Genomic DNA, 16855 nt, shown 5'->3' on the forward strand with positions numbered 1-16855 from the left:
TCTGACGCCGATGGGTATAAGCTTTGGCCAATCCGCCATGGACCTTCTCTGCTATGGATATCTGGCACCATTGCTCTAAAATCACGCACCGGCCAGTTTATGAGTGGTGGGGCGCCTGATACGTCTCCAACTTATCTATAATTTTTTATTGTTTTATGTTATTATATTACTAATATTAGATTCTTTTTATGCACTTTATATCATTTTTGGGAACTAACCTATTAACCTATTGCCTAGTGCCTGTTGTTGTTTTCTGCTTGTTTTTGGTTTTCCAGAAAATCTGTACCAAACAAGGTCCAGCCGCTATGAAACTTTTGATGATTTTTTCTAGACATAAGTGACCCTTGAAGCTTTGGGAGGAGACTAGATGCGAAACGGGGAGATGACAGGGCAACAGGGTGCGCCTTAGGGGGTAGGAATGCCTTGATGCCTTGTGGGCTCCATGTGGCTCCGTCTGACCTAATTCCACTTCTATAAATTCTCAAATGTTGGGAAAACCCTAGAGAGCCACCCAAAACAATCTTTCCACCGCCGCAACCTTCTGTTCTTCTGCGATCCCATATGGAGGCCTTTTCCGATACTCTGCCAGATCGATCACGGAAGACTTCTACATCACCCTTTCCGCCCTTCCGATGATTTGTGAGTAGTTCACCACAGATCGACGAGTGCATAGCTGCTACGTCTTGAGCTTGCGTTGGTTTTCCCCGAAGAGGAAGGGATGATGCAGCAGAGTAGCGTAAGTATTTCCCTTAGTTTTTGAGAACCAAGGTATCAATCCAGTAGGAGCCCATGCTCAAGTCCCTCGTACATGCACAAAGCGATAGCTACTCGCAACCAACGCGATTAGGGGTTGTCAATACCTTCACGGTCACTTACGAGAGTGAGATATGATAGATATACTATTTTTGGTATTTTTGGTATAAAGATGCAAAGTAAAAAGTAAAAGCAAAGGAAAAAGCAAAGCAAGATTAAAGTGATGGAGATTGATATGATAAGAATAGACCCAGGGGCCATAGGTTTCACTAGTGGCTTCTCTCAAGAGCATAAGTATTCTATGGTGGGTGGACAAATTACTGTTGAGCAATTGACAGAATTGAGCATAGTTATGAGAATATCTAGGCATGATCATGTATATAGGCATCACGTCCGTGACAAGTAGATCGAAACGATTTTGCATCTACTACTATTACTCCACTCATCGACCGCTATCCAGCATGCATCTAGAGTATTAAGTTAAAAACAGAGTAACGCCTTAAGCAAGATGACATGATGTAGAGAGATAAATTCATGCAATGTGAAATAAACCCCATCTTGTTATCCTCGATGGCAACGATACAATATGTGCCTTGCCGCCCCTTCTGTCACTGGGTAAGGACACCGCAAGATCGAATCCAAAGCTAAGCACTTCTCCCATGGCAAGAACTACCAATCTAGTTGGCCAAACCAAACGGATAATTCGAAGAGACTTACAAAGATAACCAATCATACATAAAAGAATTCAGAGAAGATTCAAATATTATTCATAGATAGACTTGATCATAAACCCACAATTCATCGGTCTCAACAAACACACCGCAAAAAGAAGATTACATCGAATAGATCTCCACAAGAGAGGGGGAGAACTTTGTATTGAGATTCAAAGAGAGAGAAGAAGCCATCTAGCTACTAACTATGGACCTGAAGGTCTGAGATAAACTACTCACACTTCATCGGAGAGGCTAGGATGATGTAGAAGCCCTCCATGATGACGGCCCTCTTCCGGCGGAGCTCCGGAACAGGCCCCAAGATGGCATCTCGTGGATACAGAAAGTTGCGGCGGTGGAATTAGGTTTTTGGCTCTTCTTCTGATCATTTGGGGGTACGTGTGTATATATAGGAGGAAGAAGTACGCCGGAGGAGCAATGAGGGGCCCACGAGGCAGGGGCGCGCCCCCCCACCCTCGTGACTGCCTCTTTTGTTCCTTGGAGCAGGGTCCAATTCTCCTGGATCACGTTCGGTGAGAAAATCACGTTCCCGAAGATTTTATTCCATTTGGACTCCGTTTGATATTCCGTTTCTTCGAAACACTGAAATAGGCAAAAAACAGCAATTCTGGGTTGGGCCTCCGGTTAATAGGTTAGTCCCAAAAATAATATAAAAGTGGAAAATAAAGCCCAATATAGTCCAAAACAGTAGATAATATAGCATGGAGCAATCAAAAATTATAGATACGTTGGAGACGTATCAGGCATCCCCAAGCTTAATTCCTGCTCGTCCTCGAGTATGTAAATGATAAAAAGAGAATTTTTGATGCGGAGTGCTACTTGGCATAATTTCAATGCAAATCTTATTAATTGTGGTATGAATATTCAGATTTGAAAGATTCAAGACAAAAGTATATATTGACATAAAAAATAATAATACTTCAAGCATACTAACAAAGCAATTATGTCTTCTCAAAATAACATGGCCAAAGAAAGTTATCCCTACAAAATCATATAGTCTGGCTATGCTCCATCTTCACCACACAAAGTATTCAAATCATGCACAACTCCGATGACAAGCCAAGCAATTGTTTCATACTCTAACTTTTTCAAAACCTTTTCAATCTTCACGCAATACATGAGCGTGAGCCATGGATATAACACTATAGGTGGAATAGAATGGTGGTTGTGAAGAAGACAAAAGGAAGGGGAAGATAGTCTCACATCAACTAGGCGTATCAACGGGCTATGGAGATGCCCATCAATAGATATCAATGTGAGTGAGTAGGGATTGCCATGCAACGGATGCACTAGAGCTATAAATGTATGAAAGCTCAACAAAAGAAACTAGTGGGTGTGCATCCAACTTGCTTGCTCACGAAGACCTAGGGAAATTTTTGAGGAAGCCCATCATTGGAATATACAAGCCAAGTTCTATAATATAAAATTCCCACTAGTATATGAAAGTGACAACATATGAGACTCTCTATATGAAGAACATGGTGCTACTTTGAAGAACAATATATGAGACTCGCTATATCATGGTGCTACTTTGAAGCACAAGTGTGGAAAAAAAGATAGTAGCATTGCCCCTTTTTATTTATTTTCTTTTTTTGGGCCTTCTTTTTTTCTTTGGCCTTTCTCTATTTTTTTGTTGGGATAATGCTCTATTGAATGATGATCATCACACTTTTATTTATTTACAACTCAATGATTACAACTCGATTCTAAAACAAAGTATGACTCTATATGGATGCCTCCGGCGGTGTACCGGGATATGCAATGAATCAAGAGTGACAAGTATGAAGAAATTATGAACGGTGGCTTTGCCACAAATACTATGTCAACTACATGATCATGCTAAGAAATATGACAATGATGAATGTGTCATGATGAACTAGATGGTGGAAAGTTTCATGGCAATATATCTCGGAATGGCTATGGAAATGTCATAATAGGTAGGTATGGTGGCTGTTTTGAGGAAGGTATATGGTAGGTGTATGATACCGGCGAAAGGTGCGCGGTATTAGAGAGGCTAGCAAAGGTGGAAGGGTGAGAGTGCGTATAATCCATGGACTCAACATTAGTCATAAAGAACTCATATACTTATTGCAAAAATATAGAAGTTATCAAAGCAAAGTATTACGCGCATGCTCCTAGGGGGATAGATTGGTAGGAAAAGACCATCGCTCGTCCCCGACCACCACTCATAAGGAAGACAATCAATAAACAAATCATGCTCTGACTTTGTCACATAACGGTTCACCATACGTGCATGCTACGGGAATCACAAACCTTAACACAAGTATTCTTTAAATTCACAACTACTCAACTAGCATGACTTTAATATTATCACCTCCATATCTCAAAACAATTATCATGCTTCAATCTTTTCTTAGTATTCAACACACTCAAAAGAAAGTTTCACAAATCTTGAATACCAAGCATATTATTATTAAGCAAATTACCATGCTATTAAGAGACTCTCAAAATAATTTAAGTGAAGCATGAGAGATCAATAGTTTCTTTAAAACAAATCCACCACCGTGCTCTAAAAGATCTAAGTGAAGCACATAGAGCAAAATTATAACACTCAAAAGATATAAGTAAAGCACACAGAGTAAAACTACTTAGCTCAAAAGATATAAGTGAAGCACATAGAGCAAAATTATAACGCTCAAAAGATATAAGTGAAGCACCTAGAGCAAAATTATCTAGCTCAAAAGTTATAAGTGAAGCACATAGAGTATTCTATCAAATTTTAATTCATGTATGACTCTCTCAAAAGGTGTGTACAGAAAGGATGATTGTGGCATACTAAGACACAAAGACACAAATAATAAAAGACGCTCCAAGCAGAACACATATCATGTTGGTGAACAAAAATATAGCTCCAAGTAAATTACCGATGGAAGTGGGCGAAAGAGGGGATGCCTTCCGGGGCATCCCCAAGCTTTGACTTTTTGGTCTCCTTGGATTATCTTGGGGGTGCCATGGGCATCCCCAAGCTTAGGCTCTTGCCACTCCTTGTTCCATGATCCATCAAAAGAATTCACCCAAAACTTGAAAACTTCACAACACAAAACTCAAAATAGAAGACTCGTGAGCTCCGTTAGTGAAAGAAAACAAAAGACCACTTCAAGGTACTGTAATGAACTCATTATTTATTTATATTTGTGTTAAACCTACTTTATTCCAACTTATCTATGGATTATAAACTATTTTACTAGCCATAGATTCATCAAAATAAGCAAACAACACACGAAAAATAGAATCTGTCAAAAACAGAACAGTCTGTAGTAATCTGTAGCTAGCGCAAGATCTGGAACCCCAAAAATTCTAAAATAAATTTCTGTACGTGAGGAATTTATCTATTAATCATCTTCAAAAAGAATTAACTAAATAGCACTCTTAAAATAAAAATGAAAGCAGTTCTCGTGAGCGCTAAAGTTTCTGTTTTTTACAGCAAGTTCAACAAGACTTTCCCCAAGTCTCCCCAACGGTTCTACTTGGCACAAACACTAATTAAACACAAAAAACACAACCAAAACAGAGGCCAATTTATTTATTACTAAACAGGAGCTAAAATCAAGGAATAAAAATAAAATTGGGTTGCCTCCCAACAAGCGCTATCGTTTAACGCCCCTAGCTAGGCATAAAAGCGAGGATAGATCTAGGTATTGCCATAATAGTAAGATAGATTATTAAAACTCATTTCATATTCTCTACGTTCGGCAGCAAGATTTCTTTGAGGCAAGCAAAAGTAATCAAAATGACTAAATTTAACGGGACAAAAGTCCCCAAGATCAACCTTGGGAGGTATAGGTTCCTCCTTTGGTCCTTCGTAATGCACAACCAATTCGTCATTATAAGCATTCTTTTGACAGAACTTTGTAAGACTATATTCAATAGAATATCCTAGATCATTATTTCGAATAGCCAAATCTTCATTAAGTTCAGAAATTCTATCAACTAAAACATTGGTAGGGACCCTTCTTCTAAGATTTTCATTGAAAGCAACATAATCTAGAGATTGAAAACGCATTATTTCTTCTTGATCAAAGAGGATAGTTTCTATGGGAGGACGGCAAGCATCCACCCTATAATGCGCAAAGATTTTTTTGGCTTCTCTTATTATGAATCTAAACTCATGAGCTAAAAAGATAGTAGCGGCACGCTTAACAGAGGAATGCTCAATATTAGAAAATTCCAGAAAAATCCTTTGTATGGAAGGATGCATGTGCATGAATTGTCTTTCAAGTTCAACTACAAGCATGGCAATAGCGTCCACAAGACTACTAGTTCTGTGAAGGATAGAACTACCCATAGAAGTTAAAGCACCGGCACAAGTAAAGAAATCTTGAATAACTCCTTTTCCAATAATATTACCACTAGCAACACGGAATTTTTTTGTATGAAAGATGGTAGGTTCTTTAGCAGGAGCATCAGAATTTTCCATGATATTTTTATCGCCCATATTGGCGATAACTTCCCCAATTTCAGACATAACAACAAGCGAGCAAACTAGCACACGAGCAAACAAGAGGCAAACGAGCAAAAAGAGGCAAATAGAGAGGGAGGATAGAGAGAGAGGGTGAATAAAATGGCAAGGGTGAATTGGGGGGCGAGGAAAACGAGAGGCAAATGGCAAATAATGTAATGCGAGAGATAGGGATTGTGATGGGTACTTGGTATGTTGACTTTTTGCGTAGACTCCCCGGCAACGGCGCCAGAAATCCTTCTTGCTACGTCTTGAGCTTGCGTTGGTTTTCCCTGAAGAGGAAGGGATGATGCAGCAGAGTAGCGTAAGTATTTCCCTCAGTTTTTGAGAACCAAGGTATCAATCCAGTAGGAGCCCACGCTCAAGTCCCTCGTACATGCACAAAGCGATAGCTACTCGCAACCAACGCGATTAGGGGTTGTCAATACCTTCACGGTCACTTACGAGAGTGAGATATGATAGATATACTATTTTTGGTATTTTTGGTATAAAGATGCAAACTAAAAAGTAAAAGCAAAGTAAAAAGCAAAGCAAGATTAAAGCGATGGAGATTGATATGATGAGAATAGACCCGGGGGCCATAGGTTTCACTAGTGGCTTCTCTCAAGAGCATAAGTATTCTACGGTGGGTGGACAAATTACTGTTGAGCAATTGACAGAATTGAGCATAGTTATGAGAATATCTAGGCATGATCATGTATATAGGCATCACGTCCGTGACAAGTAGATCAAAACGATTCTGCATCTACTACTATTACTCCACTCATCGACCGCTATCCAGCATGCATCTAGAGTATTAAGTTAAAAACAGAGTAACGCCTTAAGCAAGATGACATGATGTAGAGAGATAAATTCATGCAATATGAAATAAACCCCATCTTGTTATCCTCGATGGCAACGATACAATACGGGCCTTGCCGCCCCTTCTGTCACTGGGTAAGGACACCGCAAGATCGAACCCAAAGCTAAGCACTTCTCCCATGGCAAGAACTACCAATCTAGTTGGCCAAACCAAACGGATAATTCGAAGAGACTTTCAAAGATAACCAATCATACATAAAAGAATTCAGAGAAGATTCAAATATTATTCATAGATAGACTTGATCATAAACCCACAATTCATCGGTCTCAACAAACACACCGCAAAAAGAAGATTACATCGAATAGATCTCCACAAGAGAGGGGGAGAACTTTGTATTGAGATTCAAAGAGAGAAGAAGCCATCTAGCTACTAACTATGGACCCGAAGGTCTGAGGTAAACTACTCACACTTCATCGGAGAGGCTAGGATGATGTAGAAGCCCTCCGTGATGACGGCCCTCTTCCGGCGGAGCTCCGGAACAGGCCCCAAGATGGGATCTCGTGGATACAGAAAGTTGCGATGGTGGAATTATGTTTTTGGCTCTTCTTCTGATCGTTTGGGGGTACGTGTGTATATATAGGAGGAAGAAGTACGCCGGAGGAGCAACGAGGGGCCCACGAGGCAGGGGGGCGCGCCCTTGGGGGGGGGAGCCCCCACCCTCGTGACTGCCTCTTTTGTTCCTTGGGCAGGGCCCAAGTCTCCTGGATCATGTTCGGTGAGAAAATCACATTCCCGAAGATTTTATTCCGTTTGGACTCCGTTTGATATTCCGTTTCTTCGAAACACTGAAATAGGCAAAAAAAACAATTCTGGGTTGGGCCTCCGGTTAATAGGTTAGTCCCAAAAATAATATAAAAGTGGAAAATAAAGCCCAATATAGTCCAAAACAGTAGATAATATAGCATGGAGCAATCAAAAATTATAGATATGTTGGAGACGTATCAATAGCTATTAGCTAGATATCTTCTTTTTTCTTTTTAATCTTCAATACCATGTTCTCCATGATCTCCATGGATTTCTATTCGATGTAATCTTCTTTTGCGGTGTGTTTTTGGGATCCGTTGAATTGTGGGTTTATGCTCAGATTATTCATTCAAAGTAATTGAGTCTTTTCTAAACTTTATTATGCATGATTTTTATAGCTTTGTATTTCTCTCTGATCTATCTGTTTGATTTGGCCAACTAGATTGATTTATCTTCAGTGGGAGAGGTGCTTTGTAATGGGTTCAATCTTGCGGTGTCTACACACAGTGATAGTTGGGGTAGCAAGGCACGTATTTGTATTGTTTTCATTATGGAAAACGGCGGATTTTAATCATATTGCTTGGTTTTATTCTATCTAAATCATTTCATCTTGCTTAAAGCGTTACTCTATTTGTCATTAACTTAATACCATAGATGCATGCAGGAGTTGGTTGATTGGTGGAGTAATAGGAGTAGATGCAGGCAGGAGTTGGTCTACTTGTCATGGACGTGATACCTACATATATGATCATTGCCATAAATAACATCATAACTATGTACTTTTCTATCAATTTTCCAACAGTAATTTGTCTACCCACCATATGCTATGTTTCGAGATAGAAGCCTCTAGTGAAAACTATGGCCCCCGGGCCTACTTCTATCATCGTACTAAGACAAAAATACCTTACTACAATTTATTTACTTTTATTTTACTTTGCAATTTATATATCTACCATTACCAGATTTAATCCTTGTAAGTAACAAGTTCAAGGGGATTGACAACCCTCTCCCGTGTTGGCTGCATGTATTTGCTCTTGTGTGTGCAGGTGTTGTTTGACTAGGATTTGTGTGGTTCTCCTATTGGTTCGATAACCTTGGTTCTCACCAAGGGAAATACTTATCAGCTAGTATATTGCTTCACCCATTCTCTTAGGGGGAAATCCCAACGCAGATCACAAGTAGCAGAAATAATTTCTAGGAGCTGGCCTTAGGGCCCGCAAAGGGGCTCTGATGGACCAGACTAAGGCACTGGATGTGGTTGCTGATGTGGTTGGCCTATTAACTGATGATTGGCTTAGGCGGTACTCCCTTCAGTCCTCATTGATGGAGTCGTCAAGGGAGAGGGATTGTTCTCGCAAGGCCATGGGGGATAGAAGTGGCTCCTCCAAGGTGATGCCAATACAACATACTTCCAGGCGATTGCCAATGGGCGACGCCGGAAGTGATCTATCCCATGTCTCTGGGAGGAAGACACCTTCCTGGAACACCCGAACGATATTAGATCTCACATTCACTCCTACTTTAAGGGGATCTTTACGGCGAAACCCCATGGTGGGGTTTATTTGGTGGAGAACTTCTGGCCGCTCACGGATAGGGTCTCTGACATTGAGAATGCGGAAGTAAAACTCTTGCATTCTCGCCTGAAGAGGTTCGCAGGGCTATTGCCTCTATGAAGGTGGGGTCAGCATCAGGGCCAAATGGCTTGCTGGTGGCCTTCTTCAGAAATTCTGGAATGTCCTGAAACATGTGATCATGCCGATGTTCCATGAATTCTATATTGGGACTTCCGACATGTCTCAAATAAATTTTGGCGTCATTACCCTGATCCCCGAAGGGTAGTTCGGGCTACGGACATTAGACAGTTAAGACCTAGCATGATGATTAATGTACTTGAACACATCTTCTCCAAAGTCTGCGCGACATGACTAGCCCCTATAGCGGAGTGATACGTCTCCAATGTATCTATAATTTTGATTGTTCTACATTGTTATATTATCATTCTTGGATGTTTTACAATCATTTTATTGAAACTTCATATCATTTTTTGGGACTAACCTATTGACATAGTGCCTAGTGCCAGTTGCTATTTTTTGCTTGTTTTTACTTCACAGGAAATCAATATCAAACGGAGTCCAAACGCAGTGAAACTTTTTGGAGAATTTTTATGGACCAGAACACCCAGGATGGGTGATGACCCACAAGTATAGGGGATCTATCATAGTCCTTTCTATAAGTAAGAGTGTCGAACCCAACGAGGAGCAGAAGGAAATGATAAGCAGTTTTCAGTAAGGTATTCTCTGCAAGCACTGGAATTATCGGTAATAGATAGTTTTGTGATAAGGTAATTGGTAACGAGTAGCAAGTAAGACAAGTAAATAAGGTGCAGCAAGATGGCCCAATCCTTTTTATAGCAAAGGACAATCCTGGACAAACTCTTATATGAAGGAAAGCGCTCCCGGGGACACATGGGAATTATCGTCAAGCTAGTTTTCATCACGTTCATATGATTCGCGTTCGACACTTTGATAATTTGATATGTGGGTGGACCGGTGCTTGTGTGCTGTCCTTACTTGGACAAGCATGCCACTTATGATTAACCCTCATTGCAAGCATCCACAACTACAATAGAAGTAATAAGGTAAACCTAACCATAGCATGAAACATATGGACCCAAATCAGCCCCTTACGAAGCAACACATAAACTAGGGTTTAAGCTTCTGTCACTCTAGCAACCCATCATCTACTTATTACTTACCAATACCTCCCTCTAGGCCCTAAATATGGTGAAGTGTCATGTAGTTGACGTTCACATGACACCACTAGAGGGATGACAACATACGTCTCATCAAAATATCGAACGAATACCAAATTCACGTGGCTACTAATAGCAAGACTTCTCCCATGTCCTCAGGAACAAACGTAACTACTCACAAAGCATATTCATGTTCATAATCATAGGGGTATTAATATGCATAATGGATCTGAACATATGATCTTCCACCAAGTAAACCAACTAGCATCAACTACAAGGAGTAATCAACACTACTAGCAACCCATAGGTACCAATATGAGGTTTGGATACAAAGATTGGATACAAGAGATGAACTAGGGTTTGAGATGAGATGGTGCTAGTGAAGATGTTGATGGAGATTGACCCCCTCCCGACACAGGGTCGTTGGTGATGATTTCCCCCTCCCGGAGGGAAGTGTCCCCAGTAGAACAGCTCCGCCGGAGCCCTAGATCTGTTCCTGTTCATGCTCAGGTACACAATGTCTAATAACACCATCTACTCCTTCTTTATAAAGATGTGGGTCATCCCAAAAGTAATGCCTTAAATCATAGAAGAACTTTTTCTTTTGCTGGTATGTGAAACTAGGTGGTATAAATTTAACAACAATATAATTAGCATAATTAGCATACTATGGAGCAGTTCGAGAAGCATTTATGACATTTAATTGTTCATCAGGAAAGCTATCATCAATAGGTAGTGGGTCATCAAGAACATTTTCTAACCTAGACAAGTTGTCTGCAACGAGGTTCTCAGCTCCCTTTCTATGAATAATATGCAAATCAAATTCTTGTAGCAGGAGAACTCATCTAATAAGTCTAGGTTTAGCATCTTTCTGTTCCATAAGGTATTTAATAGCAGCATGATTAGTGTGAATAGTTACTTTAGAATCAACAATATAAGGTCTGAACTTATCACAAGAAAATACAACTCCTAAGAATTCCTTTTCAGTGGTAGCATAATTTCTCTAGGCATTGTCTAGAGTTTTACTAGCATACTATATAACATTCAATTTCTTATCAACTCTTTGTCCTAGAATAGCACCAACGGCATAATCACTAGCATCACAAATAATTTCAAAGGGTAAATTCCAATCAGGTGGCTGAACAATAGGTGCAGAAATTAATGCTTTCTTAAGTATTTCAAATGCTTCTACACAATCATCATCAAAGACAAAAGGAATATCTTTTTGTAATAGGTTAGTCAGAGGCTGAGAAATTTTTGAGAAGTCCTTAATGAACCTCCTATAAAAACCGGTGTGACCGAGGAAGCTTCTTATACCTTTAATGTCCTTGGGACATGGCATCTTTTTAGTAGCATCAACTTTAGCTTTATCAACTCCAATGCCTCTTTCAGAAATTTTATGCCCCAAGACAATACCTTCACTAACAATAAAGTGGCATTTCTCCCAATTCAGAACAAGATTAGTTTCTTCACATCTCTGCAAAACTCGATCAAGGTTGCTCAAGCAATCATTAAAAGAGGATCCATAAACGGAGAAATCGTCCATCAAAACCTCACAATCTTTTCACAAAAGTCAGAAAATATAGCCATCATGCATCTTTGAAAGGTAGCAGGTGCATTACATAAACCAAAAGGCATACGTCTATAAGCAAAAGTACCGAAAGGGCAAGTAAAAGTGGTCTTTGCTTGATCATCAGTTGACACAGGTATTTGAGAGAAACCATAGTAACCATCTAGAAAGCAAAAATGTGTGTGTTTGGATAATCTTTCTAGCATTTGATCAATGAAAGGTAAGGGGTAATGATCTTTTTTAGTAGCCTTATTTAATTTGCGGAAATCAATTACCATCCCATAACCTGTAATAATTCTTTGCGGAATCAATTCATCTTTATCATTAGGAACAACAGTAATACCTCCCTTCCTAGGGACACAATGGAAAGGACTTGCCCATTGACTATCAGCAATGGGATAAATTACACCTGCCTCAAGGAGCTTTAATATTTTATTTCTTACCACTTCTTTCATCTTAGGATTTAGCCGTCGTTGGTGATCAATAACTGGTTTGGCGTCTTTCTCCAAATTTATTTTGTGTTGACATAGAGTGGAACTAATGCCCTTAAGAACATCAAGAGTATATCCAATAGCAGCACGGTGCTTCTTCAGAGTTTTCAATAATTTTTCTTCTTCATGCTCTGAAAGGTTAGCACTAATAATAACATGATATATCTTCTTTTCATTAAGATAAGCATATTGAAGAGAATCAGGTAATGGTTTAAGCTCAAACACGGGATCACCCTTGGGAGGAGGAGGATCCCCTAGGATTTCAACAGGCAAATTGTGTTTCAGAATAGGTCCCTATTTAAAGAATACTTCATCTATTTCACTTCTTTCGTTCATAAACATATCATTCTCATGGTCTAGCAAATATTGTTCTAAAGGATGATCAGGAGGCACAACAATAGAAGCAAGACCAATAATTTCATCTTTGCTAGGCAATTCTTCATCACGGGGTTGTCTATGAAATTTAGAAAAATTAAACTCATGAGACATATCACCCAAACCAGTAGTAACAACATCCTTCTTGCAATCTATCTTAGCATTAACAGTATTCAAGAAGGGTCTACCAAATATAATGGGACAAAAGCTATCTGGAGGGGAAGCAAGAACAAGGAAATCAACAGGATATTTAGCCTTCCCACACAAGACTTCAACGTCTCTAACAATCCCAATTGGTGAAATAGTATCTCTATTAGCAAGCTTAATGGTAACATCGATATCTTCTATCTCAGCTGGTACAATATCATGCATAATTTCTTTGTATAAGGAAATAGGTATTTCACTAGCACTAGCACCCATATCACACAAGCCATGATAACAATGATCTCCTATTTTAACAGAAATAACAGGTATTTGAGAGAAACCAGAGTAACCATCTAGAAAGCAAAAATGTGTATGTTTGGATAATATTTCTAGCATTTGATCAATGAAAGGTAAGGGGTAATGATATTTTTAGTAGCCTTATTTAATTTGCGGAAATCAATTACCATCCCATAACCTGTAATAATTCTTTGCGGAATCAGTTCATATTTATCATTAGGAACAACAGTAATACCTCCCTTCTTAGGGACACAATGGACCAGACTTACCCACTGACTATCAGCAACGGGATAAATTATACTTGCCTCAAGGAGCTTTAATATGTCCTTTCTTACTACTTCTTTCATCTTATGATTCAGCCGTCGTTGGTGATCAATAACTGTGACGCCCGGATAATTAAGCTACAGTAACCTCTGCTAATGATGCCACGTCACTTCGATTATTGTCGCTAATCCCGCGTTAGTTCGAAACCGATTCAAATTCAAAGTCAAAATCAAGCAAACAATAAAAGTTTTCAAATATCAAAACTAAAATGTTCATCATGTGGCAATTAATCCCCAACTAGTTTTGGTGGTGGAACCAACCTTTCACAAAGTGTTTAAATGCCCTAAACTGTTTAAAAACAGTGGCTAAAATAATAATTTAATTGCTTTTGAAAAATAAAAATATATTAAACTAATTTATTTTGGGTCCAAACTAGGTTTGGCAGTGGCCTATTTTGATGATACTAATTTAGGTGCTAACTTGGTATTTTAAAGAAACTAAAATAATTAGGAGCTAAAAGAAAACAGAAAAAGATAAATAAAAAGAAAAAAAAACAAAATACAGAAAACTAATAAAAAGAAAGAGCCCCCCCTCCCGGGCCAAACGGCCCAGCTGGCCGACCAGGCCGCCCACCAGGCCGGGCCACGCGGCCCCTTCACCCCGTGGCCTATAGGCCACCCCACCCCACCCCGACCGAAACCCTAAGCCCCACTCGCCCCCCACTCGCTCCCACTCCCCCTCTCCCGATCCGATCTGGATCGGGATCGATCCCCGCAGCTCGGCCCCGGCGCCGGCAAACTCCCGTCACCGCCCTGTACTCCTCGCCCCTCCTCTCCGTCGCCTAACCGCCTCCCCAGCGCCACGGTGCCGCCCCGTCGTCCTCGTCTCCTCGTCGCCAACGCCGTCGACGCACGCCGCCGCCTCGGCCTCGTCTCCTCCCCGTCGACGCTGTCCCCGTCCCCCTCCACCACGGTCCTCCCCGACCTCCATCGAGCACGCTGCCCGTTCCCTACGCACCCCGGTGAGGACCCCGGTCCTCCTGCACCCCGTCCCCTCTCGCCGGTGTTTGGCCCCGCCTCCTTGGCCGCACCCCGCGGGCGCTCGCGCCGCGCGTCCCCCCTTTCCCCGTACGCCCCGCGCCCGAGCTCCGGACGGGCTCGCGTCTGCCGCGCCCATCGCCGTGAGCCCCGCCTCTCGCCCACGGCCTCTACTCCGCCGCTCGCTGCACGCTGTTCCGCGCCGCTCGCCCGCCCTTGGCGCCGCGCCTTGCGCCGCGCCTCGTGCCCCCCCCTGCTGCAGCCCTGCCGCGTGCTCATGCGCGCCCGCCCACACGGGGCCGTGCTCGCCCTCGCTCGCTCACCGGCCGGCCTGTGCTGGCCTCGCCCATGCCGGCCTGGCGACCTGCCAGGTCCGCCGCCCACGCCCGCATGCCCCTGGGCATGCGCCCGAACGGGGCGCGCCCGTTAACCGTCGCCCGTGCCCTGTATGGCCTGATTAGATTAATCTAATTACTAGTTAACTTAATTAACACCTGATTAGCCTAATCAGTCAATGACCAGTGGGACCCACACGTCAGCGACCCAGTCAACACCTCTGTTGACTGCTGATGTCATGCCGACGTCATGATGACGTCAGCAAACACTGTTTGGATAATGTTGAATTAAATTAATTAAATAAATTCTAAAATGATTTAAACTTTAGAAAATCAATATAAAATAAACCGTAGCCCGGATGGAAAAACTTTGTACATGAAAGTTGCTCAGAACGACGAGACGAATTCGGATACGCAGCCCGTTCGCCCGCCACGCGTCCCTAGCATAGTGAACCTGCAACATTTCACCTCCGGTTCATCTGTCCGAAAACGCGAAACACCGGGGATACTTTCCCGGATGATATCCCCCTTCACCGGTATCACCTAATACCGCGTTAGGGCACCTGTAACGTCGTTACTTGTCATGTCATGCATCACTATGCATATGCTTGCTTATATATTTATTGTTTCTCCCCCCTCTTCTCTCGATAGACACCGAGACCGACGCCGCTGCTACCCAGTACGACTACGGAGTTGACGATCCCTCTCTCTTGCCAGAGCAACCAGGCAAGCCCCCCCTTTGATCACCAGATATCGCCTACTCTTCTCTATACTTCTTGCATTAGAGTAGGGTAGCATGTTACTGCTTCCCGTTAATCCTATACTGATGCATAGCCTGTCCTTGCTACTACTGTTGTTACCTTTACCTGCAATCCTAATGCTTAGTATAGGATGCTAGTTTATCATCAGTGGCCCTACATCCTTGTCCGTCTGCCATGCTATACTATCGGGCCGTGATCACTCGGGAGTTGATCACGGGTATATACTATATACTTTATACATGATACATGTGGTGACTAAAGACGGGTCGGCTTGAGGAGCACCCGCGAGTGGATCTTTGAGGCGGAGCGACAGGGCAGGTTCCGACCACCTAGGAGAGAGGTGGGCCTGGCCCTGGTCGACGTCCGCGGATACTTAACACGCTTAACGAGATCTGGATATTTAATCTGAGTCTGGCCATTTGGTCTATACGCACTAACCATCTACGCGGGAGTAGTTATGGGTATCCCGGCGTCGTGGTATCAGCCGAAGCCTTCTTGACGTCAGCGACTGAGTGGCGCGCGCCGGATTGGACTGGAACGCCACTAGGCTAGGTCTGCTTTCGGCCGCGTACGCAACGTGCAGGTGTGCTAAGGGCGATGGGCCCAGACCCCTGTGCGCATAGGTTTAGACCGGCGTGCTGACCTCTCTGTTGTGCCTAGGTGGGGCTGCGACGTGTTGATCTTCCGAGGCCGGGCATGACCCAGGAAAGTGTGTCCGGCCAAATGGGATCGAGCGTGTTGGGGAATGTGGTGCACCCCTGCAGGGAAGTTAATCTATTCGAATAGCCGTGATCTTCGGTAACAGGACGACTTGGAGTTGTACCTTGACCTTATGACAACTAGAACCGGATACTTAATAAAACACACCCTTCCAAGTGCCAGATACAACCGGTGGTCGCTCTCTCACAGGGCGACGAGGGGAGGATCATCGGTTAGGGTTATGCTATGCGATGCTACTTGGAGGTCTTCAGTCTACTCTCTTCTACATGCTGCAAGACGGAGGCTGCCAGAAGCGTAGTCTTCGAAAGGATTAGCTATCCCCCCTATTATTCTGGCTTTCTGCAGTTCAGTCCACCGATATGGCCCTTTACACATTTACCCATGCATATGTAGTGTAGCTCCTTGCTTGCGAGTACTTTGGATGAGTACTCACGGTTGCTTTCTCCTTCTTTCCCTCTATCCCTTCTACCTGGTTGTCGCAACCAGATGTTGGAGACCAGGAGCCAGACGCCACCATCGACGACGACCCCTACTACACC

This window comes from Triticum urartu, chromosome 7 (genome assembly GCF_003073215.2).
Source record: "Triticum urartu cultivar G1812 chromosome 7, Tu2.1, whole genome shotgun sequence".
Classification (NCBI taxonomy): domain Eukaryota; kingdom Viridiplantae; phylum Streptophyta; class Magnoliopsida; order Poales; family Poaceae; genus Triticum; species Triticum urartu.